The sequence below is a fragment of the Piliocolobus tephrosceles genome, chromosome 10 (assembly GCF_002776525.5).
Source record: "Piliocolobus tephrosceles isolate RC106 chromosome 10, ASM277652v3, whole genome shotgun sequence".
NCBI lineage: Eukaryota > Metazoa > Chordata > Mammalia > Primates > Cercopithecidae > Piliocolobus > Piliocolobus tephrosceles.
Genome location: NC_045443.1, coordinates 43,449,342 through 43,475,471, shown reverse-complemented (window position 1 = coordinate 43,475,471; position 26,130 = coordinate 43,449,342). Strand labels below are relative to the sequence as shown.

Genomic DNA, 26,130 nt, shown 5'->3' with positions numbered 1-26,130 from the left:
AAAGCTAAACCTCACTCCCACACCCTCCTTTCTCACAAAGCAATATTCCCTAATGCAATAAGGTGGTGGGATTTCAACAACAGCAAGAGTTTAGGAGTCAGGTAACTCCTTGCTCAACTCCTGCTTTTCATTTCAGAGCTTTGTTAATCGCTGCGCCAAGCTTCTTCATCTGAAAAAATGGGGATGAGGATGATGATGGTAACAGCTAGTAATCACAAAACAGGCACTGTGCAAAGTGCTTTACATGCATTATTTATGTAATGGCAATATTCATGATTATTACTACTGCAATTGTAGTCCTCCTTTACAGATGAAGAAACTGAAATTCCGAGAGGCGTTAACTTTCCCAAGGTTTAACCTCAATGCCTTAACTCTTGACCCTTTCTACTACTATAATAATACTGCCTAAACAAGGTATTGAAAGGGTTAACATTAACATGTATGAACACACCAATTAATGCTATTGTCATCACTTTTGATGTTGCTGTTGTTGAGCGTGATACTGTTTTTGTTGCTTTTCTCTCTCCCCAGATACTAGCAGTTCTAAGATCTAATAAGCACAAACCATCCACCCATATACTGGCAAGTGTAAACCAATGTCATGGGAACATTTTTGAGCACCAAATGACAAAGTTGCTATACCTTTTAGATCTTTCATTATTAAAATATTTCTGTTGAGTATGAATGAGAGAGCAAGAGAAAAAGAAATGGGATTCAGTATTACCTAAAATGATCCCCCATGCCTACGTTTCTAAAAATTCAGAATGACAAATGAAAGGTACACTGTTCTTACATGTGTCACTTAGATTTCTTAAGATAAAATTATGTATCATATGCTAATTTTTGACTGTTCAAACTGCGTTTCTGCTTCATTCTTATCTTTTAATTCACTTTTCATTGTAATGAAATAACTATAATACATGTTTAAACCTCTAACATGCCAAAATGCCAATCAGATTAAACACAATAGGAAGCATTTGGCATACCCCTGGAGACTTTCCTAAATAAAATAAAATTGTTATTACATTTCATCACTTCCTTTCTTATTGCCAACTAATGTCCCCATGTCTGAAAGGGTCATTTTCAAGCTACACATCTATTTATAATAGTGTGTTCACTGTCTTCCTTCCTCTGGCACATTATCTATGACCTTGACCATTTCAGGACAGATAAAATGGTACCATAAACATATGTTTACGAACCTCCAGACATCTTGTAAGAGATTTTGTGGTTATTAAAAGCAGTAAAGAGTGTCAAGCACAGTTCTATACTATAATACTGCCTGTCAAGAGAAAAATGTCACCCTTACCATAAAGTACCCAGAGGCATAATTAGGAAGTGGCAAAGGGAATGATTTCCTGGGCACAGTAATAACAGAGCTGAGATGAAACCCAGCAGCAATGGAAGCTGCCTTCTCTCCAACGTGCCCGAGTGGAGCCCCAGTCCACATCAAGGGTCCAGGGCATAGTCATGCTCCCATGTCCAACATGTGGAACATCAAGGAATGCCCAGGACAGTCACACTCATGAAGAGGTGGCAACAAGAATTTCTGGGAGCAAATGAGATATTCTGATGTTTCTGACTTTTCCTAATTGCATCATTATGAAAACTAAAATAATGAATCCTCCTGGGCACCAACTAAGAACATTAAAGAAATTGAAAATTCACAGTCCCTGATGTTCCATACCCATAAACACAGATGCATACAGTCCCCACAGAACTATAAATAAATCCTGCCTGAAAGTCTCCTTCCTGTTCACGTTTCTCCATAAAGCTTGGTAGTATCTCTTTCCTTTTATCTTAACTTTTATCCTTGTGATTCCTGTCTGTCAAGGACAAGAGGTACAAATAAAAACGGGGGCTCCAGATTCTTGCTCAGTTCATCGCAATTCCCCCTGAAAAGGTCTCCTTTCCCAGAACCAAAGGAATAAAAATAATCCCTATAAAGTTATGTGCTGCTTTGGGGCCCTTTCTGCAAAATAGGGAGTTCAGTGTATCCCTAGGCATCCTTCCAGCTCAAACATTTTCTGATTCTGGGATGTGTGAGTGAGGCTGGAGATGAGAGGAGTCTCAGGAGCGGCCCCTGCAGCCTCTATCCTAGTCAGGAGCCGCTTCTCAGATTTGGGGGCCCAGCCCCGGCAGCTGTGAGGCCTGGGGCTTGGAGGTTGGCATCTGCCCTCCTCAGAGCTAACATTGGCTTCAGCAGGGGAGCAACTTTCTGTCAAGTGATTTTTCTCACTTACAGAAAAATCCTATCTTTCTCACTTTTATAATCAGTTATTATTCTCCTGTCAGGACTTGTTCCTATCCCAGCTTCTCCACTTAGTAGATGTGTGACCTCTTGGGCCTCAGTTTCCTCACCTGTAAAAAGAAGGCACTAATGACATCAATTGTTGTTGCAAGAATTGAATTGGTTAATGTGTGGAATGTGTTAGAACAGTCCCTGGAATACAGGAAACACCAGGTAATTGCTATCCACTAGGTGTATTGTTATTACTGCTGGTAGTAGTAGCTCACCAACACAAGGGATGCCAACACTACTATCTTTCCTTTATCTTTTCACTCCACTAAGTTTGGAATGGATGGTTCAGATTCCCATTTTAAGAGCCCCATTGGACTTCACAAAGCCTCCTGCCAGTGCTCTGAGACTTTACCGGAAGGTTTTCATTTTCTCTTGACAGGAGGCACACTGTGTGTGGAAAGTGTCCTTGCCACCTCTATAGTATAAATAACTATCAAATGTGACTACAAATCATAAACATGTCAGTGATTTGATTCCATGGATTTACATCATAATTGAAATAGTCAAGGTCACAAATAATGGGCTAAAGGAAAACAGCAGCACCATACCACCAATCCTGAATTTCCCCAACTTTTCTTTAATATGTACTTTTTAGCATTTTAGAGTCCTATAGAGTGCCTGTGTTTGAGGAATTAATTCCTCTCTGATAACATATGTATTTTGAATAACACCCCAATTACAGATTGAATCCTGGCGACAACAGGAGATGGCAGAAAAATAATGGTCTAAAATATTCCCAAACCCAAACCTCTTCTCTCAGAAAGAGGTGTAGAGCTGTGACAAGTAAGCTACCACATCGCTCACTTGTGCCTACAATATCCAGTAATACTCAAAGGCTGTGGTGTTGAACTAATATTCACCTAAGGTAAAAAAAAAAAAAAAGATAATAGATCCAATCATTTAAATTATTTTTTGTCCAACATTTGACACCTTTACAAGCTCTAAAATGATAATATGTTCCAATCACTGAAGGTTTTATTTTATGAGATTCTCTAATTTCAATACAGATCATGAACTAATTTATCCTTGTTCACTTTAAATCTAGAGAGACATAGTGGTACCAGTCAAGGTAGATGTGGTCAGAATCACTGAAATGAATGATTTACTTAACACTGTGCACATTCCTCATGGGGTGGGGGCTGGTATGTTCATAAATAACTGGAAAATCAGAATAATATTATAATAAACTACTTATTTAAATATTGAATACCTTTACCTTAGTATGGGTGAAGTGGAGATGTCAGGAGACAAAGTCTTCCTGGTGGTATATTGGTCCAGAGACGACTCTCTTCTCACTCTATCTTCCCCACTGGAGGGTCCAGCCATGTGCAAGTGGGTGGGGAGGGAAGATGGTGTCCTATCACTACCTCAAGTCAGTATACCCCAAACCCAGAATATTGTACAATCTAAGTTTACTCAAGTCTCTTCACTCAAGTTCAAGTGAGGTAACTCATCTCAGACAGTGATGTAATCCATCTTGTACAACATCCAAAGTGGGGTGAGGAGTTGAGAGTGTCATCTCTAGACTAACTAATTCCTCGATACTAACTGTGGGAGTGGGGCTCAATCCCAGACTTTTGGGAGCCCCATATGTATGTCCATCCCATCAGTGGTGAGTGACTTCCCCCTGCCATTTTCTTCTTTACATTCTCTTCCTAACTCTCATAGTTCCTCTCTCCCTGAAGTTTCCATTCCTCTGGTGTCCTGGACACATGAATGGATTTTTATTTATACTCATTATCTGCTCCACATGGTTCTGTTGCTAGATGGGGAAGATTAAGATGTCTGTGGGTGGAGGTGCTGGGGGAAGAGTTCCTCACAATGATGTGGTATCTGAGGGACACCAGCTTAAATCACAACGGTTAATCTCTTGCTGGTACAATTGTCCTACCTTATCAAACTAAAGAGCCTCAGCCTCCTTCCCAGCTTTAAGTTGTAGTTCAAAAAGCTGCCTTCAATTTCCATACTACTCTAGATAAAGTAGCTTCCCCAGACCTCTCTATCCCATTAATTAAATTTACTTTATTCTTAGTATTTAACATTGGGTAAAATTTACATTGACTTTTTTACATATTAATTGTCTCTGCTCCCCCCCTCCCTCCCTGTCAACCACATTAGAATCTAAGAATTCTGATAACATTTGTATTTTGTATTCACATTCACTAGAATGTGAATATCTTTAGGATATTCACGGCTCTATATGCAATTCCTATAAAGGTGCCTGGCACAAGATAGGCAAGTTCCAGACCTGCATGCCCAATTGTCTATTGGTTTATCACATGGGCATCTCAATCACAACTTGGACAAAACTGAATTCTGGAAAGCTGTACTTGGAAAACCCATTCTTCCTCTTATATTTTCTACCATCTACCATTTTCCCCAGCTAGAAAATTGTCATCCTTTAATTACTTGCTCCCCTTTCCCTTTCTTCAATTCCCCCACATTCCTAATTCTTCTTCTCCTTCCTCTACATCCATCTCACCTCCCCACATCTAACTGGCATCCAACTCATGCCAATTTTTCCTCCTCCATCCTCCCTCTTTCCTACCTTTAAATGTTACCACTTCTGTGAAACCTTTTCCTTACCACTACTGTTAGTAGCTTTGATCTCTGTGCTTCACACCATCGTGTCTCTTCAGTGTTTTTAGGTCCTTTTAGGGTTTCACAGTTAAAAATTTTGAGATCTGCTACAAATCATGGGCCCAAGAAAATCCAGTTGCACTCAGACTTTTACATAAAATGACAGCATTCTATATTTCAAACCCTTTACTGAAACATACATCATGGTAATTGTGTTATATTTATTTATGTATCTGTCTTCTTCACTAGAATGTAAGAAGTTCTAGGACAAGTTTATATTTTGTTATCTTTTTCATAAAACTCCTTTGTTTATATTGCTGTGCTTAGTATGTACAAGGTACTAAAAATCATCAACTTACTGTCTACTGCAATATTTAGATGTTATGTTAAGACAGCATCTTCCAAATAGTCATCTGAATATCACCCTCACAATTTTTGCCATATCTGCTACAACCTGTCCTACTATGTACTTAACAATTTGTGTAGATTGTTTGTAAAATCTTTACCAAAGATTATTTCAATTTCTGAACATATGTGCCATTAAACCCCCAAAAAGGTGTGGAGTCTATTTCTCCTCCCCTTGAATCCAGACTTGTCTTGTCCACTTGATTTGGCCAATAAAATGTAGCAGGAGTAATACATTGTGACTTCCAGATCTGGGCCTTAAGAGGCTTTGTACTTTTCTTTTTTACTGTCTTTAGATCCAGCCATGATGTTAAAAAGCTCCATGTGGTCTTTCATCACTAGGAAGTGATGAGATACCACTAAACAGGGAGAGAGGCTTGACCACCTGCAGCCATTCTGGCCACCCCAGCTAGGTTGCCAGACATACAAGTGTCTTAGTCCATTTAGGCTCCTGGAACAAAATACTTTAGACTGAGTAATTTACAAACAACAGAAATCTACTGTTCACAGTTCTGAAGGCAGGGAAGTTCAAGATCATGGCACCAGCAGATTTAGTGTCTGGTGAGGGCTTGCTATGCTTCCTAAATGGAGCCTTTCTGCTGCATCTTCACATAGCAGAAGGGGCAAACAGGCTCCCTCAAGCCTCTCTTATAAGGGCACTAATTCCATTCATGAGAGCAGAGCCTCCTAAAGGTCTCACCTCTCACATTGAGTCTTGAGTTCCAACATTTGAATTTTGAGAGGACACCAACATTCAGACCACAGCAATGAATAAAGCTATTTTGGTCCTTTCAGCCTCAACCAAACTCTCAAGCCACAGGACCCCAGCAGACCTCATGGAGAGAAGAATTGCCTAGCAGAGCCCAGCCAACTCATAGAATTCAAATAAGTCATGTTTTTTAAACCAGTATGTTTTGGAAGTAGTCCACACAGCAATAGATAGCTGATGTGATGCTTTTCTTTAAAACTCTTTTTTTAAAACTTAAGTCTGTGTTAAAAAAATTTTTCTCACTTCTATAAATAGAAAATTACTATCACTTTCCATAAAACTAACCACAATGAAAGAAGAAACAAAGTAATGTTATTCACTTCTAGCCAGATACTCCTGCCTTCAAAAGTCTCTGTGTTCCTTCCAAAGGAAGATCCCCAAATGTCAGAGAGATATTAAAGATACACCAAAACTAAATTAGGACTGCCTCCTTGGTGTGAGTTAAGCTAAAAGGAAATGGAATGAAAATAACATACTCAACTCTGAAATTTGATAGTATTTAATGCTGTCTATCAGCAAAAAACATTATCTTGTAAAATAATACAGGTGGTAAGCAACTACTGCAAAAATTGTGAGGGTGTTACTCAAATGACTAATATTTGGAAGATGCTGCATTAACCTAACTTGAGGTAGGCAAGTGGGTGGTCAGCATTTTTACTACCTTCTACACATCAGGCACAATGCAAAACAGAAAGGGGTGTGGATAAAATATACAACATAATGTACTCCTGTGTTAGAAGTGCTTGTACTCTAATGGAGGAGACAGGAGTATAAATAGTAATAACACATTAACTATGGCAAATGTAACTATAAAAGATTTAAAATACAACACCCATGGACTCAGACATTGTCAAGGACATAAAATCCCTGACATTTTGGGCATATGTTTGAGGATATATAGATATTCTGGGCCCATAACTTGCATTAGATTCTCAAAGTTCATTGGAACACATTCTGTAACATAAGAAACACTCGAATAATTAATGTATGGTATTGCTGGTTCTTGGTTCTTGCCTGGATGTTCTTTTTTAGTTTGTCATTTTGGAATCATAACTGTGGCCTCTTCTTTGTTTTTTATGATTTTGTACTTTTCTCACATAGCTGTATGAAAGTTATCTTTAATTCCCTGATGACCAAACTCCCCTAAAGGTCTCTGCCACATTTTAAGCTCTTTGAAGCTAGAGACACACCATATAGCTTCCTGCCTTCAATTTCAAATAAACATCTGTTAAATGAAGAATAAATCTTGTAGAACTCCTGCAGGAAGTTTTCCTGCTGTCTAGGACTGATTAAAAATGTTTTCCATTGCTCAGACTATGAACACTAAAAGTGTTTCTAATCTGAAATGTGTACATAACAAAATATTTGGAAAAAGGCACCAAGTTCTTCCTGCAATGTGTTATGTGTGTATATTCACAAACGTCTGTCTGGACTGGCATTTTATGTCTAGGCCTGTGTAGGTCAGTGTTGAATATTTTAAACGGTGTGGGGACTGTGTTTATTTACATACCGCATAAAGCAGCCATTGCGATGTTATTCACACATGGGGCCTCTGGGCTTCTCCTGAGCATGAAAGTGCTGCTGTTGACATTTATGCTTTTCTCAGTATTTCTTCTTTTATCCTATTCTTCCAACATAGCAATTTTGTCTTCCTCTGGAACTGAAATTCAGTGAAAACTATAGGCCTCTAAAATGTTAATACTTTCATCCTAATTTTGTTTTAATTTTTTAGCTATGCTGTGAACTAAATGAGCTGAAGCCTCCACTATTCAAAGTTCTTCAAGGTTTGACATTTAAATTTATTCTAAAATAGTTTTTGCATGAAAAACCAAGGAAGGGAGGATTGTGGTTTGTACTTTGGCATGGAATTTTATATAAGTGGGATAGAAACAGAGTAGTGGTGTTGAAGCTGTCTGCAGGATTTACTGGCACTGATTGGGAGCATGAGCGGCCCAGTCTCCAAACAAGCCCATAATTCATATGACTAATTCTAGCTTTTGCCTTAAGCCTCCACCCCAGCCCCCACCCCGCCACACACACAATCAGCATATATGGAAATGTTAATAAAGTCATCATCTCATTCTCTTCAAAATGATTAATTCTCATCACACCCATGCCTCAGTATTTCCAGGTAGGAAGGGGGCCTTCAGGACAAGAGGTTGCAGAGGGAAGCAAATTCAAGTGAGAAACCCTGCAAAACTTTCTGGGAGGCGATAAAATTAAACATCTCTGATTCTGAGATGTGTTCTAGTAGGCATGCTTCTGAGCCATAAGAGCATCCATATTATGGCTTTGAAAATATTTTATATACACATTCTCAAACACTCTAAAACTTTATTTTTTCTAAATTCTTTTTAACCTCAACTTCTGTTTGTAAGGCAAGTTTAAGATTCATCTAAATATATTATTTGGTTAAGTGATTCCTATTTCAATACATGAAACACCCTTTTCATCCTCTGAACCTTTTTAATAATGCCTCATTATAATTAAGAGTTCAGACTGGTTAGCCATAACATGACAATCATCTACTGAGACTTAATACACTATGTATGTGTAATAGAAAACACCTACTGCTTGGAGTGTACAGCCCACCTAATATAAAGTAGCAGATTTTGAGGGGAATGCATTTTACGGTGACTGCCAGATGCATGCCAAAGCCCCGCCTCCAGTGGCCCAAATAATGATTGCAATGACAGCCCTGGGAACAGCAGGGAGAGTTTTTTCAGGCTAAACCCTCACGATTTTTCTTACAGCTCCCTCCAAAAGGGAACAAAGCAGCTCTGCGCGCGCGCGCAGTGTGTGTGTGTACGCTCCTACACGTGTGTGTGCGTTTTCCTGTTTTGAGGGTAGAAAGTACTAGAAGTAGATAGTAGATAGTGTCTGAGATGCCAACATAGGCAAATGAAGAAGGCGGGGTAGATAAGGAGAGGATTCGCCCAGAAGTCCTACAATGGCTTTTTCCAGGTTCAAAAAGTCTCTGATTGGGCCAACTGAATGTGCACATAAAGCGTGCTTCTCCCCAAATATAAGGAGCAAAAGGGAAAAGTGGAGGGCTGATTCCACTTTGATGGAGGAGGATGGGCAGACAGGAAAATGTAGTCAGAGTGCAGTCCCTCAAAGGCTATGATGAGGAGAGAAGCTCCCCAATGCTCCAAGCCCCTTTAGCAAATGGGGCAAAGGCTATTTGCACATTGTACATACCTGGAGCTCCTCTCCATCTGGTAAAGGCGCCCCTGTGCACCTGAATGGACATCAAATCTCAGACTCTTCAGAAGAAAAACTTCCCTGTTTCCTTGGCTACACCTGATAACGATATGAAAGAACCCAGAAACAGTCAAAATGTCTATTCATTTCTCTGATCTAACATTTATCAGTGTGTGACCTTAGGTCAATGGCTAGGCCGGTCTCAGCTCAAGATTTCTTAAACTGCAGAATGGACATAAATGTAATGCTACGTTACCAAAAGAAAGTGGTGAGGACAAGAAGAAAGGCCTGGAAAGAGCCCATGTCTGTGTGTGCCCATGAGGGGAGAATGAGAGGGCTGGCCTTTCATGCAGCACACTGGTGCACATGGCACAAGAACCACAGACCACACTTTCATCTGTCAAATGTACTAACTGCCGGCAAGAGGCCTGATGAGCCAGAGTGGGCACCTGTGCTCCCACCCACGTATATGTCTCTATGTCCAAAGACCCAGCGTGTCTCCTCCTATAGCCATGGTTGAATAGCTCAGGCTCCTAGCTAAGACCCATCCTGCCCCTTATGCACTGGAGCCCATCCTTCTTACCTACTTAAAGGCATTGCTCCAGCAATTGTCCACCTGCTCTTGTATCATCAAGTTGTTACTCTCTACTGGATCATTCCCAGCATACGAATGTGCTGTCATAATTTCTTCCACTTAAAAGTTTTTTTTTGTTGTTGTTTGTTTGTTTGTTTGTTTGTTTGTTTGTTTTTGAGACGGAGTCTTGCTCTGTCCTCCAGGCTGGAGTGCAGTGGCGCAATCTCGGCTCACTGCAAGCTCCACCTCCCGGGTAAATGCCATTCTCCTGCCTCAGCCTCCCGAGTAGCTGGGATTATAGGTGCCGCCACCACGCCTGGCTAGTTTTTTGTATTTTTAGTAGAGATGGGGTTTCACCATGTTAGCCAGGATGGTCTCGATCTCCTGACCTGGTGATCCACCCATCTCGGCCTCCCAAAGTGCTGGGATTACAGGCTTGAGCCACTGCGCCCAGCCAAAAGATTTTTTAAAACTCTCCTGGCTCTACATCCTCCTCCAGATACCACCCTATTTCTCTTCCCTTTTAGAGTAAAACTCCTCTAAAGTGTAGTCTCTATTCTGCCTCCAGTCCAACTACTCCCATTCCTTCTGGAATTCATTCCAAGTAGCTTTCATCCTCATTTCTTCATCAAAATAGTTCTTGTCAAAGTCATCAATGACCTCCCTGTTGCTACATCCAATAGTCAGTTCTCAGGCCTCCTCTCCCTCACCTTGTCAGCAGTACCTGGCACACTTGATCACTCCCTCTTTTTTTTTTTAACTTTCTTCCTTTAAAAAAAAAAAAAAAAATAGAGACAGGGTCTTGCTCTGTTGTCCAGGCTACAGAGCAATGGTATGCTCATGGCTCACTGCATTTTCTTTCTTTCTTTTTTTTTTTTTTATTTTTTACTATACTTTAAGTTCTAGGGTACATGTACACAACGTACAGGTTTGTTACATATGTATACATGCATCATGTTGGTGTGCTGCACCCATTAACCCGTCACTGACATTAGGTATATCTCCTAATGCTATCCCTCCCCCCTACCCCCACCCCACGACAGGCCCTGGTGTGTGATGTTCCCTACCCTGTGTCCAAGTGCTCTCATTGTTCAATTCCCACTTATGAGTGAGAACATGTGGTGTTTGGTTTTCTGTCTTTGCGACAGTTTCCTCAGAATGATGGGTTCCAGCTTCATCCATGTCCCTACAAAGGATATGAACTCATCCTTTTTCACGGCTGCATAGTATTCCATGGTGTATATGTGCCACATTTTCTTAATCCAGTCTATCACTGATGGACATTTGGGTTGGTTCCAAGTCTCTGCTATTGTGAATAGTGCCACAATAAACATACATGTGCATATGCCTTTATAGCAGCATGATTTACAATCCTTTGGGTATGCACCCAGAAATGGGATTGCTGGGTCAAATGGTATTTCTAGTTTTAGATCCTTGAGGAATCGCCATACTGTCTTCCACAATGGTTGAACTAGTTTACAGTCCCACCGACAGTGAAAAAGTTTTCCTATTTCTCCACATCCTCTCCAGCCTCTGTTGTTTCCTGACTTTTTAATAATAGCCATTCTAACTGGTGTGAGATGGTATTTCATTGTGGTTTTGGTTCGCATTTCTCTGATGGCCAGTGATGATGAGCATTTTTTCATGTGTCTGTAGGCTGCATAAATGTCTTCTTGAGAAGTGTCTGTTCATATCCTTTGCCCACTTTTTGATGGGGTTGTTTGATTTTTTTCTTATAAATTTGTTTAAGTTCTTTGTAGAGCCTGGAAATGAGCCTTTTGTCAGATAGATTGCAAGAATTTTCTCCCATTCTGTAGGTTGCCTATTCACTCTGATGGTAGTTTCTTTCACTGCGCAGAAACTCTTTAGTTTAATTAGATCCCATCTGTCTATTTTGGCTTTTGTTGACATTGGTTTTGGTGTTTTAGTAATGTAGTCCTTGCCCATGCCTATGTCCTGAATGGTATTCCCTAGGTTTTCCTCTAGGGTTTTTATGGTTTTAGGTCTAACATTTAAGTTTTAATCCATCTTGAATTAATTTTTATATAAGGTGTAAGGAAGGGATCCAGTTTCAGCTTTCTACATGTGGCTAGTCAGTTTTCCCAGCACCATTTATTAAATAGGGAATCCTTCCCCCATTTCTTGTTTTTGTCAGGTTTGTCAAAGATCGGATGGTTGTAGATGTATGGTATTATTTCTGAGGCCTCTGTTCTGTTCCATTGGTCTATATCTCTGTTTTGGTACCAGTACCATGTTGTTTTGGTTACTGTAGCCTTGTAGTATAGTTTGAAGTCAGGTAGTGTGATGCCTCCCACTTTGTTCTTTTGGCTTAGGATTGTCTTGGCAATGTGGGCTCTTTTCTGGTTCCATGTGAACCTAAAAGTAATTTTTTTCCAATTATGTGAAGGAAGTCATTGGTAGCTTAATGGGAATGGCATTGAATCTATAAATTACCTTGGGCAGTATGGTCATTTTAGCAATATTGGTTCTCCCTATCCATGAGCATGGAATGTTCTTCCATTTGTTTGTATCCTCTTTTATTTAATTGAGCAGCAGTTTGTAATGCTCCTTGAAGAGGTCCTTCACATCCCTTGTAAGTTGGATTCCTAGGTATTTTATTCTCTTTGTAGCAATTATGAATGGCAGTTCACTCATGATTTGGCTCTCTGTTTGTCTGTTAGTGGTGTATACGAATGCTTGTGATTTTTGCACGTTGATTTTGTTTCCTGAGACTTTGCTGAAGTTGCTTATCAAGCTTAAGGAGATTTTGGGCTGAGACGCGGGGTTTTCTAAACATACAATCATGTCATCTGCAAACAGTGACAATATGACTTCCTGTTTTGCTAACTGAATACCTTTATTTCTTTCTCCTGCCTGATTGCCCTGGCCAGAACCTCCAACACTATGTTGAATAGGAGTGGTGAGAGAGGGCATCCCTGTCTTGTGCCAGTTTTCAAAGGGAATGCTTCCAATTTTTGCCCATTCAGTATGATATTGGTTGTGAGTTTGTCATAAATAGCTCTTATTATTTTGAGATACGTCCCATCAATACCTAGTTTATTGAGAGTTTTTAGCATGAAGGGCTGTTGAATTTTGTCGAAGGCCTTTTCTGCATCTATTGAGATAATCATGTGGTTGTCGTCTTTGGTTCTGTTTATGTGATGGATTATATTTATTGATTTGCATATGTTGAACCAGCCTTGCATCCCAGGGATGAAGCCAACTTGATCGTGGTGGATAAGCTTTTTGATGTGCTGCTAGATTCAGTTTGCCAGTATTTTATTGAGGATTTTTGCATCTATGTTCATCAGGGATATTGGTCTAAAATTCTCTTTTTTGTTGTGTCTCTGCCAGGCTTTGGTATCAGGATGATGCTGGGCTCATAAAATGAGTTAGCACTCCCTCTTTCTTAAAGCACTCACCATCACTCTGTTCAGAACCCTAAAATGGTGTCCCATCTCACTCTGAATAAAAGCCAAAGCCTTAGAATGGCTTAAAAGGCTTTCTTTGATTTCTTTTCTAGGAATTCTCTTCCTCTAGATAACCACAGAACTCATTCCCTCAATTCTATTAGCTCAAAAATTACCTTATCGGTCTGTAGGTCTTTCCCTAATGTCCCATATAAAATAACCACCTCCCACTTTGGGAGGCCAAGGTGGGTGGATCACGAGGTGAAGAGCTCAGGACCATCCTGGCCAACATGGTGAAACCCCATCTCTACTAAAAATACAAAAATTAGCTGGGCATGGTGGCGCACGCCTGTAGTCCCAGCTACTCGGGAGGCTAAGGCAGGAGAATCGCTTGAACCTGGGAGACGGAGGTTGCAGTGAGCCAAGATCACACTACTGCACGCCAGCCTGGCAACACAGCAAGACTCCATCTCAGAAATAAATAAATAAATTAATAAATTAATTAATTAATTAACTGCCTCCCTAGACTCCCTCCTATGTCCCTTACCAGGAGCTTCATATTATCACAGGTTTACTTATTTTATGTAAGCTAGGTTTGTTCACCGCTATATCGGCAGCACCTATAATGGTATCTGTCATATAGTAGGAAGTCAAGTATTTATGGAGAGATCTAGGGAAGGAATCCTAAGTCCTGGAAACTGAACAGAGACTGGGCACATAACCAGCCTTCATTGTTTGCTTCAGAGAAGGAGAAGTTCTCAGAATACAAGTGGACAGTGCTAGGGACATTCTGTACACCCTATTTATATTAGGCTGGAAAGACCGCTCCCTGTCCAAGGATGAGGCAGGACAAAGTCAACACAGTATCTCTGAAAAGATTCCACAATACCATTGAAACTTTTGAGTAATATCTGTTTGGTGCCCTAAACAGAGGTGTATGAAAATACAATCTCTATGAAGATGAAAAAATTCAAAAACAAATAGGCTAAAATGAACACAGAAAAGAACATGAAGCCACTGGAATAAGAAAAAAATACAACGGCACACAAAATGCCATACCAGAATTAAAGTACTCCTTTGAAGCAGTAAAGACCATAATTAGTACTGCAGAAAATCAATTGTGATGTGGATAGATAACCTGAGTAGCTCTTTTAAAATGCATAAAGGTGAAAAAAATACATAAACAAGATTAAAAGAAATTTCCCAGGTGGCTTACGCCTGCAATTCCAGCACTTTGGGAAGTCGAGACGGGTGGATCACCTGAGGTCGGGACTTCAAGATCTGCCTGACCAACATGGAGTAACCCCGGCTCTACCAAAAATATGAAATTAGCCAGGTGTGGTGGCGCATGCCTGTAATCCCAGCTACTCAGGAAGCTGAGGCAGGAGAATTGCTTGAATTCAGGAGGCAGAGGTTGCGGTGAGCTGAGATCACACCATTGCACACAAGACTGGGCAACAAGAGCGAAATACCATCTCAAAAAAAAAAAAAAGAGAGAGAAGAAATTTCCCAATATATTAATGTCAGCATCTTCAGTGATTTTCCTGTTGTTATATATTTCTTCTATACTAAACTTTTAATAATATACATATAAATCACAATAATCAAAGAGAAAAATGGGAAGTAAAAACTTTATATACCTTAAACTCTTTATTTATGGTTTCTATTTTGTGACAGGAAAACTATTTCCTAGCCCACTGTTCTCCTTACAGCCCAGCAATGTTATTCCTCCCCACAGCACTCAACTACCTAAAAACTCATTTTACTGGAAATTATTGAAGGATCTGGCTTTTTCAATACGACTAGATCTAAGGAAGGTCCCAAAACTTCAGGTAAAATTAGGAGCACTGAGAAACAAGCATGAAACTGAGGACACTGTTTTCTTCATATTTCTCTACCTCTAACAGTGATGGACACAACCATTTTGTTAAAATGCCTGTTAGGATGCAGAGTGCCAATTTGCACTTACAAATACACATTTTGAGTATGGGATAATAAAATGTTCTTAGGCTACTGAACCTATGTGTACGTTAGAGTTCTGATGGGAAATCGGCCTATAATCCCATAGCCCAATGCAGTGGACTTAGCTGCTTCAGGAACACTTCCACGACTGCAGTTAACGGTTTTTAAACCTCAATTAGCTTTGCTGCCAGGTAGCGCTATTTGTTTCCCTCCTTTCTCAAATTTGCAAGCTCGTTTCTTCTTAAATTCTCCATTAGATGATTCATGAATGTGTTTTATTTCCTCAATGGAAATGTAGATGCTGCACAGCTGTTAAGACTTGAAATCACCAGGTGGTACTTGGAAGCAGGAACTAAAATGATGTTGCCAGGGTAACCACACATTCTTCCAGCTATGGGAAGAGCTGCCATGTTTTCCATACTCTAGGGAATATATGTTATTTTAAAAATTGGCTTAGTGTGTATGAATATCTACTATTTAAAAAGAATACCCATTTCTTCACAAACCAGTGAAATGCTTTTTGATTACTCATATGCCTGAAAAAACATTGTATTTTATCTTTTCAGGGCATCAGGCCTCATCTTTCTTTGCCGAAAGAATTTTAAACATCCAATAATAACTCATATTTTATGCTACCCATAATATACTGGTACATCTCATTTTACACCTTACATAGATTCACTTCAAATATGCAATCAGAACTTACCATTTAAAGAAGTACCACTGTGAATTCTGTAAGGAAATGCATTTACAGAATGTATTCATCGGTTATGAAAATCCTTACTGCCATTCAGAGTAAAATCTGAGTGGTAGAGGTGAATCATCTGAGATTCCCAAAGTTCCACTGGAGTTGACAAACCTATAGGGTGGTTTGAGACCATGCAGACAAGAAAGCAGCAGTCCCACAACACCCAAAACAAAGCAAAAAAGAAGCCAATGACAGATAGTCTTATATCTTTCCATCCTTCCTCCCTTCTTCCTTACTTCCCTCCTTTCTTCCTTCTCTCCTTGCTATCATCCTTTCTCCCTTCCTTCCATCCTTTCTTCCTTCTTTTAACATCTATTTACTGAGCTCTTACTTGGCACTAGGAACTATGGCAGGTACTGGGAGACTTTCTGTAGGGATTAGACCCAGCAGTAGAGGTAGGTGCAGGTCTTCAATTGTACTAGATTTTGTTAAATTGTTTTCCAAAGTGGTGATGCCAGTGAAATTATCCCATGAGCAGTGGATAAAATTTATTTGCTCTACATCCTCACCAATACTTGATCTCTGGCGAATGTAAAATCCTACTTTCTGGTGGTTTTAATTTTATGTTTCCCTGATCACTATGTTCATATGGCTATTGGCCATTCAGGTTTTCTTTTCTGTCCACTGCCTGTTTGTATCTTTTACCTATTTTTCTATTGGGTTGTCTTTTTTCCATTGATTTATAGGGGTTCTTTATACACACTGTGTATAAAACTTCTTATGTTTAAATATCTTTCTCACTCACTTTTCACTTGTTTAGGTATTATTTAACATCAGAAATTTCTAACTTTAACATAGTCAAGTTTACCTATCTTTTTCTTTAATGTTTGTTTTTGTACGTTGTTTAAGAAATTTTTAGGTATCCAAAGGTGATAAAATATTTCCTTTTAGATGTTTAAAAATTGTACTTTTCACATTTAGGTCTTCAACCTACATGTGATTAATTTTTGTACATGGCATGATATAGGGATATAATTTTACTTTTTCCCATATGGATAACTAGTTGTACCAGAATCCATTACTGAATCATCAAACTCTTCTTCTATATTACCTCTTATACATAACAAGTTTCCACCTGTGTGGGGGTCTATTTCCTAACTGTCCTTTCTGTCCCATCAGCATATATGTCTATGCCTTTGCCATCACTGTCCTACCTTGATTACTATGGTTTCATAGTAAGTCTTGAGATCTATTAATGTAAATATCTGCACCTTGGTCTTCTTCAAAATTATCTTAACTATTTTTGGCCCTTTATTCTTTGTATAGAGTTTAGAATAGGCATGTTGAACTGCTACTATCACCATGGGTCTTTTATACTCCAGATTATGTATAAAATCTATAGTATACACCATACTACTATCACCACGGGTCTTTTATATGACAGATTATGCAGCTGGATTTTTACATATAAAGGTTAATCAGAAAATATACAAGCTGTTACTTGGGGGCTCTGTTTATTGGCTACAAAGTTGCATACACAAATAAATTCTAAAAATGCATGAACTTTGAGCACATTTTATGCATTAAGCATTGTGCAGGGTACCTTGCATATATTAATTTAGATGGTCCTTCCAGTGATGTTGTAAGGTAGATAATATAATCCCAAATTTGCAGGTGAAGACATTGAAGATCAGAGAAGTTATGTGGAATGCCGAAGGAAGGTGTAGTAACCAGCAGTAAATGCTAAGGTGAAGATTCAATTCTAGATCTTTTCAGATTCCAAAGTCCTTGCTCCTTCTATAATACCACTTCAGACTATGCCAAAATCTTCTAGTTTAAAACAAGAAACATAATGTGACTACTATTTTTATTGCATTTAGGTACTCTGCATTTGCGGATACCTATTTACAAATTGTCTTTTGCCCATATGGTGAACAATTCAGTCATTTATTTGAAAGGCATTAAATGCCTATACTATACTAGGCACTGGGTATTCTTAAAAGCAGCTCAAAATTGACCTGAATGTCAACACACTCTGAAAAAAGTTAGAAAAGGTGAAAATGTCAAATATGCTAGGGTTCAAGGTTCTCTGATTACTTCGAAAAGCTGCAGATGCACTACCATTAATTTTGCTCGAGGGCTTGTTAATTTGGGTGTGTATGTGCATGTGTGTATGTGTATGAGTGTGGTCAGAGCTAAAAACCCAAATAATTTTAAATCATTTCAAATGATTATCTAAATAAGTTAGGACAAATTCACAGGTAGCTACTAATTTAGATATTTCCCAATTTAGGCCATATCACATGTACTACACTGAGACAGTCATGTGGGAAAGGCTACCCCCGCAAAACCCCTATGGGCCTGCGCACTGGGGTGGAGCCACAGAAGTCTGCAGGAAGGAGTCTGGCCCCTCCTCTTCTTGGGTGAAACCTGGGATTCAATCTGCAAGGCAAGAAGCTCAGGGGCAAGAAGTATACTGTCTCACTTTGCTAAGAGTCTCCCTTTCCCCTTGTTTTCCTTTTCACCCAATAAAACCCTGCCTTAGTCACCCTTTAAATTGTCTGTGAGCCTAAATTTTCATGGCCCTGAGACAAAAACCCCATCTTTAGCTGAACTAAGAAAAAGTCCCACAACAACACTACATATAATTAAGTGAGGAAAGGTAATTTCAGGACTGGTTAATCACATGGAAATTGTGAGGACACATCTTTTTTAATCAATAAAAGTAAAAAGTCTGGTTGTCTTCCTATATTCTTTGGGTAGCACAGTACGTGGATCTCTGAGCTTTAGTTTCCCAGTTTGCAGAAAAGGAGAAAATTGTAATGTCCATCTCAAAAGATCATGGTATTAAACGTGTAATGCATTTGAAAAAGTACTTTATAAACTATAATGTATTAAGTGCATGTTACTTACTGTCAGATAAAAATTTAATAATCGAAACAACTGTTTCTAGAGTATATGTGTGAGCTAAAAAGCAGTTTGTACTCATTTCAGAATGGAAAAGACTCAGGGCGGGGAAATGAAAATTAAAGATTTCTAAACAAAAAGAAATAAGAACAAAACAACACAAGTTACTTCAAGTTTTCTTAAGAATCAGAATAAATATATTTGAGACAGTAAAACTTCTCAGTGCCTTTTTACAGGTGGCATTCTCCTTGTAGGGGACAGTAGAGTTATTACCTGATCAGCATCTTCCAAAGTTCAGGACCACTGAAACCGTAATAGAAGAATGTTGGGAGCTAATGTCAAAGAATCAAGACTTTTTGCTATGCTTGATTTAAGTCCAAACTTTAATGTGATTTTAAGCTATTGCATATCCAATGAGGAATTTAACTGTGATAATACTGAAAAGAAATATTGGATAAGAAACAAGACAGGCCAAAATCCACAAATCTCCTGGGGCGACTCCTGACATGATTCTATGTCAATAGACTGGTTTTTAGCCAGAGGCTTTTCCGAGCATTCTATTTTTCAGTTACAGCTTGCAAACCATTGGAAATAAAATGCATCATCTTAAATTGCAAGAGCGTGCAGAAAAAAAGTAGCAACAGCATTACAGAAATATGATTTATAGCTAAAAGGGTGTGATATTCTGATGCCTTTCTCCTTGCTTTTAAAGACTCCTATAAGGTTCAGCAGGACCTTAACCCTAAATTAAGTGGCTTCATAAAACCTCTGATAGAAAACAGTCTTGGACTGTCAGCAGGATGTTTGTGGATAATCTTAAGTAATAATTAACAATCAACCACTGGATTCAATGACAAAAAATACTGAACCATCTCTTCCCCAGATCCAGCTATTGAAGTAGACTATGACTGAACAATAAAATAAACATATTTCCTGAGCTGAAGCACAGAAAGTAAAATTCAAAAATCTGTCTTCATGGCTACCACATTCAATGTGCCATTTGTGTACTGCACCGTGTCCTGTGGGGAGGGGATGGTTAGGGCTGAAATCCAGACTGTACTCCACTTTTCAGGCCCTGCACCCTGGGATGGGACTGTGTCAGCCAGAAGGAAGAGAGGTCTTCTAAGAAAAAGGCTCCATGAGTCTGAAATGCTACAACAGCACAAGACTAATTGTCATAGAACCGTTGTATGGACTAGCGGGCCCAGCCTGACTGGCTCAATAGTGACTCTCTAAATGACTTATGGAAAATCACAACTTTTTCATTTAATGCAAAGAAAGCCCTTCACATTGTTAAACTACAAATGTTTGTCAATCCACACAAAGACTACAGTCCATCTCCTGCTGATGGGTAACACTAAGGGTCTTTCTCTCAAAATAGAAATAACAGAAACAATTGTTAGAGAGCAAGGTCTTGGCCTTTCTTTAATCAATGGCATTCACTCTGCCACACTTTCCTCACCTCCAGGTTTAGCCACAGCTGGATGGAAGCTCTAGAAAACTTTTCACAAGAGAGGATTAATCCCAAAGATCATTTTCCTTTTAAATTTAATTAGTTGTTTGCTGCTTCAGCCATCACTTGACGTTAGCCTCTCTGACATGACAAAAACAAAATTTGAGATTTGTTTGTTTGTTTAAGCTAACACTTGCATAGTACTTAACATATGGCAGGCATGGTTCCAAGTGCTTCCTTTACAAGTTCAGACTTAACTAAATCTTCATGAGTTATTATTCATCTTTCACATTCCTGAAATTAAAGCACACAGCTAGTAAAAAGCAGAAGCAGAAATGAAACCAAACAGTCTGGGTCCAGAGTCCATCATACCCAGACTGCTTTGCTGTAGGTACTGCCCTACAGCAAAACAGGTACCTCTGAAGAGTATGTCTGCCAATATTCCCATTTAGTGTATAATGCCCTAGGTTACACCCTTTGGCAAATAAATGGTGTTGTCCTTGATGCCAGATATCATACCTAAATTTTTAAAAATTTACTTTAGAGCAAAATAAAATCAAAAGAGGATACTACGATGCAATATTCTCAACTCAAGTAAGACCAGCTAAGAAGACTTCCATTGTATTCAGCAGTAATCATAATTTCTGCAGACAAATTTAAAATATTTGAGAGCAAAATGAAATGTTCACCTTTAGCTCTCCACCTTCTAGGGCCAAGTGATGCAAAAATTCCATATTCCTAACAATAATATGAATTATCAGGGAAAACATCATCTTTTCTCTTTAACTCTTTTTTGTAAATTTAGGTTACAAAGCAAAAAATTTCAAATCTTGTTTTTTTAAACAAGGGAGGGAGCCTTTTAACCAGGACTTACTCATGAAATTTATGCTTCAGACTAACAATGACTATCACTGCAGCTACATCAATAAGAAGAAACTAGAATACTACTACTTCTTAGATATATATTTTCCTAATGTTTCTAAATGAAATTTCCAGGACAAAGGAACCTAATGATCATTAAAATAGTACTTCAAATGAACTTATAATCATTGTCAAAGGCAAGTCTGTGTGATAATATATATATGTGTCTATAAATATGTATGTTTTATATGGTTATAATGGGTATCCTCTAACTTGAAACATACTGCAAATTACAGTCAACTTAGAATCAACTTTATGAAGAATAACTAGTTAATTAACTAACTCTGGCTTCCCCAAAATTCTGAAAGTAGATTTTAGGCTAATGGGTAAAAATCGTAAGTACTAGGTACTTGCTGAGAGCACATCTGGAATCACTTTATCTTGAAACTGTTGTATAATGAGGTGCTAACATAGCCAACTACAGCTTGCCCCCCACTGAAATGTGTGTGTGTGTCCTGGACTTAACCCTCTTCCAGTAGCGAGCTCAAATTCCAGAACAGTTTGTCCAAGGATCATGTTGGCAGGCATGTGCTTGTCTTGGAAACCTGTGAACCAAAATATGTTCATCCTTAAGAAAAGCACATCCTGCAGATAACGGGGACTGGCCAATCAGTGTTTTCATGTCACAGAACTGTGGGTTCTCATTTGCTTATCCTCTTTCCAATACCCAGCCCATATTCAGCACTGCTTGTGAAACAAAAGGCAATAAGCAAGAAGTTGTAACAAATCCTAACAGCAAACAGACCAAGCCTGAGGGAGTTGCAATCTGGGAAGCAGAGGGTCAATATTTCACAATGGCATTGATGAAGCCTGTGAATTTACCACAGATTTTATGGTTGTCAATTCACAAACTTTCTGGTGAAACGGACTTCTATAATAACAGTAATTAGATTGACTAATTTCCATGACAGGACATGAGTAGAATAAAGAGGCAGAAGATCTGGGTTCTACCTCCCATCCAGCCACTAACCAGCAATTCAACCAGCGATAAGTCATTTTCCTGTCTGGCCTCAGATGCATTCATCTATAAAAGAAAAAGAATTGTCAGATAATCTCTAAAATCCTTTCCGGTTTACATATATTTTACGACAAAGTTTTTAACCTAACCTCAAATATGTGTGTGTATGCACACACACACACACACACACAGAGAGAGAGAGAGAGAGAGAAATGAATCCAAACAATCTATTGAAGATTAAACCAGGCATGAGAATCCAGATGCTGCTGTACACTTTACAGACGATTCTTTAGTTATCATTACTTCCTCATACGAGAGTGTGGGGGGCTCACTGAGACAGGTCTTGAGTTCCCAATACTTGTACCTTTTAGTCTCTCTCATTTCCTCTCTTCCTAACCACTGTCATACCAAAGGAGGTACAGTATAGTGCATAAGTTGCAAAACTATAAAGTGATACCATTCTTTGATTCTTCATTCTTCGATGCCATTCTCAACCTTTTGTACTTTGAGATACATAGCTATTTTCACTTTTAAATGTTATTTATATCAGCATATTGTGAGTTGGTTATTACTTTTAAATACATTGACATCCAACACTTTTTAAGACTGCAAGGGGGTCCTGAGACCAGAAAGTTTGACAATTGCTAGTGTAGTAGTTAAGAGGACAAACTCCAGATCCAGCTGCCTGAGTTAAAATGTCACTTCTATCACTGAAGAGTGGTGTGACATTGAGCACAGTTGCTTAGTCACACAGTTGTTCTGTGCCTCAGTTGGGGATAATAACGATAATAGTACTGACCCCATAAGGTCATCATAAGGCTTAAATGAACTGATATATGTACCATGCTTAGAACTGTTGTGAGCCATCATTCTCTTTGGCGCTCTTCACCTACCTCCATTCCCCTGTGGTTTGCTTGGTTTGGTTTGATTTGGTCTGGTCTTACTACTGCTGCCTCTCCGTTTGACTGGCAAAATGTGACCGGTACTGCTTCACCAGGGGCTAAAGGCATAGCTGCCTAGGCTCCTTCATAACCACAGCCACACATTCCCACTCCTGCACTGCAGCACCCAGCTGTACTTTGAATTTGCCCTTCACAGAGGCTCCATCAGCAAAAGACAACTGGAAAATCAAAGCAACAATGCTAAGTTTTTAAAAACACGCTATGTCAGATGAATTAGAATGTAAAGTAGAAACTTTAGCCTTTGGAATAAATCAATGAGAGGATGGAAGCAGAGAGAAAATGCAAGCAATTACATTCATTCCTTAAAGGAAAAGGTAGTATTTGCCCAAGCTCCCTCCAATGTGAACTATGTTTTCACAGCCTTCCATCTCCTTTTTAAAATCTCTCTTCGACATCCCAGAACAGCCTCCTCCCACCTGGCCAAGAACCCTCAGGCCATCAACTTGCTTAAAAAAATATGACGGCCCAGATTCTGATCACGTGCACATGACTGATGGCCAGTTGATCTTCCCAGGGAGCACTGAAGTTTTATGAGCATTTATGATCATAATCCCTTGCATTTATATTAGTTTTCTTTCTAACCTATATTTTCACATAAATTTTTCTTTAATTCTTGGCACTCATCATGCTGTTATTCCTATTTAACAGTTTAAAACACTGAGGCTCAGAGAAGCTAGCAAACTTGCCCTAAGTCCCAAAACTTTGAATCAACAGAACTGAAACTGGAGTATAAATGAAATGGGAAAGTTTTTAACGACTGAAGGACTGGGGGAAATGCACACAGCAGGCATGCTGGTGGGAGGCGGAACTAAGCTATTTTTGTCAGGGGGTTACTTAAGCAAATCTGCTCTACTGTGGAAATAACCTCAACTAATTCCCCCCAGAGTTTTACACAGGCTCTTTATTGCCTCTACAGCATTCTCTAAGACTTATTTTTATTTTTTTATATACTAATTCGTTTATACAATGGATACCCTGGCGGTACTGTTCTTAGGAGGATTTTAAAGAAGGTACACCCAGTATGTTTTATATTTAACCTACGGCTGCTTCTCAATAGTGTTTGTAAGTTGAGAACTGTCTGTATTGCATGTGTGATGTCATTAAATATATATTTGGTCTGTCCAAAACTATCTGGCATTTGTCCTTTACCAACATTACTGAGTATTTTAGTTTCTCAATCATGCGAGCTTAAAAAGCACAGCCAAATCTAAGGAATCTTGTGTAGTGACTCAAGTTGATTTCAGTATGTTTAAACAAAAAAAAAAAAGACTCACAAAGGATCAACTGGAATGATTTAAAGGAATGCAAAAAGGAATCCTTTTGAACCATTCATTCTCCTGAATATGTTTAAATATGCATTAATTTAGGTATGACTGCTAAGGAAACATGTTTATCATATATGAAATATTTTGTCATTAAAAGTAATGGCAAAAACCTCAATTACTTTTGCACCAACCTAATAAAAGACACCTGGAATATGAGTGTAATGTTCTTTGTATGTAAGAATGCTAATGCTATCTAAAATACCTTCTTTTACCTGTGTTTTTTCCTTTGGTAACTTATCAGCCCTGTCCAACAATACTTTCTACAATAATGGAACTATCTATGTCAGTGCTCTCTATTTTTGAATACAATTAATTTTATTTTTAAGTAGTCACATGTGGCTACTGAGCAATTAAAATGCCCTATTGAAGAACTTAATTAATTTTATTAAGTTTAATTCATTCAAATAGACATGTGGCTAGTGGTTGTGTATTGGACAGAGCAGTTATAAGGTCTCCTTCAGCCAAAAAAAATCCTGATTTTATAATTCTATCATTGTGAAGCCAGAATTAAGGCTGTAGTTATTAAACCTCTGATTATTAATTGGATGCTAAAATAAAGTTAGCTAACTGGACACACAATTTTAAAGAGGTTGTTTTTTGGCCGGGCGCGGTGGCTCAAGCCTGTAATCCCAGCACTTTGGGAGGCCGAGACGGGCGGATCACGAGGTCAGGAGATGGAGACCATCCTGGCTAACACGGTGAAACCCCGTCTCTACTAAAAATACAAAAAACTAGCCGGGCGAGGTGGCGGGCGCCTGTAGTCCCAGCTACTCTGGAGGCTGAGGCAGGAGAATGGCGTAAACCCGGAGGCGGAGCTTGCAGTCAGCTGAGATCCGGCCACAGCACCACAGCACTCCAGCCAGGGCGACAGAGCAAGACTCCGTCTCAAAAAATAAATAAATAAATATAAATAAATAAAGAGGTTGTTTTTGTTCTTAATAAACATCAAAAAACTATTATGTGCAAAATAACATGTGGGTCAGTGGGATATATACAGACCAAGATTGAACAGACAGTTCCTCACGGGTACATTGCTCTCCCAGTTTCTGCTAAATCCCAATTCAGTACATCCTAACAAGACATGGCTGATCAATTGTGTAAGCTCATGCTTTTAACAAGTATTGCTTAGCTCAATAACTCCCATAACTCTAGGACAAACAACTGTCCTGAGCCCTGGGGACACGCTGTTGTACTATGTTGAGCCCGACAGGATGTCTGCTCTTCGAGGCACCTACTCTCCTGGGAAGCACAGCCAGGTGAACAGGCCACGAGAATACAGCGTGGTCAGTACCACTACAGGGGCAGACCTTGGGGGCCACACGAACACACAAAAGGGGCTTCTAACCCAGTCTTGGCTGGATGGGGAAGGTTTCAAGTGCAGAAAAGACGGTTCCAGAAGGAAAAAACCAGTAGTATCTTGTTATCAAATCTATCCATTATCTAGCTTTCTTTGGGAAATTTCCTTTTCATTTGGCATTATGTCATCGTCCTTTCAAGGGTATTCACTTCTTGAGTACATTTCAATCGATATATATCGAAGACTAAAAAGCCTCATCGTCATTCTCCTGGAGGATTCACCATTGGCTCAGGGTTAAAGGTGTATGAAGACAAATCTTTCTCCTGAGAAAAAAATAAGTTCTTAGGTCAAATATTTCAATAATCTACCATGTAAGAAAAATGTAACACTGCCTTGGAATGCATGGTTTCTTC

The 26,130-nt window shown here is 39.1% G+C and overlaps 1 long non-coding RNA gene across 1 annotated transcript in view; it reads right to left on the bottom strand.

Annotated features, from left to right (window-relative positions):
- LOC111555282 overlaps nucleotides 1-23,422 on the bottom strand; it is a 481,645-nt gene extending 458,223 nt beyond the window's left edge. Inside the window, exon 1 of the long non-coding RNA XR_002735481.1 lies at nucleotides 23,027-23,422. This is a non-coding gene — a long non-coding RNA (uncharacterized LOC111555282). The remainder of the gene's footprint in view (nucleotides 1-23,026) is intronic.
- Between the last annotated feature and the right edge of the window lie 2,708 nt (nucleotides 23,423-26,130).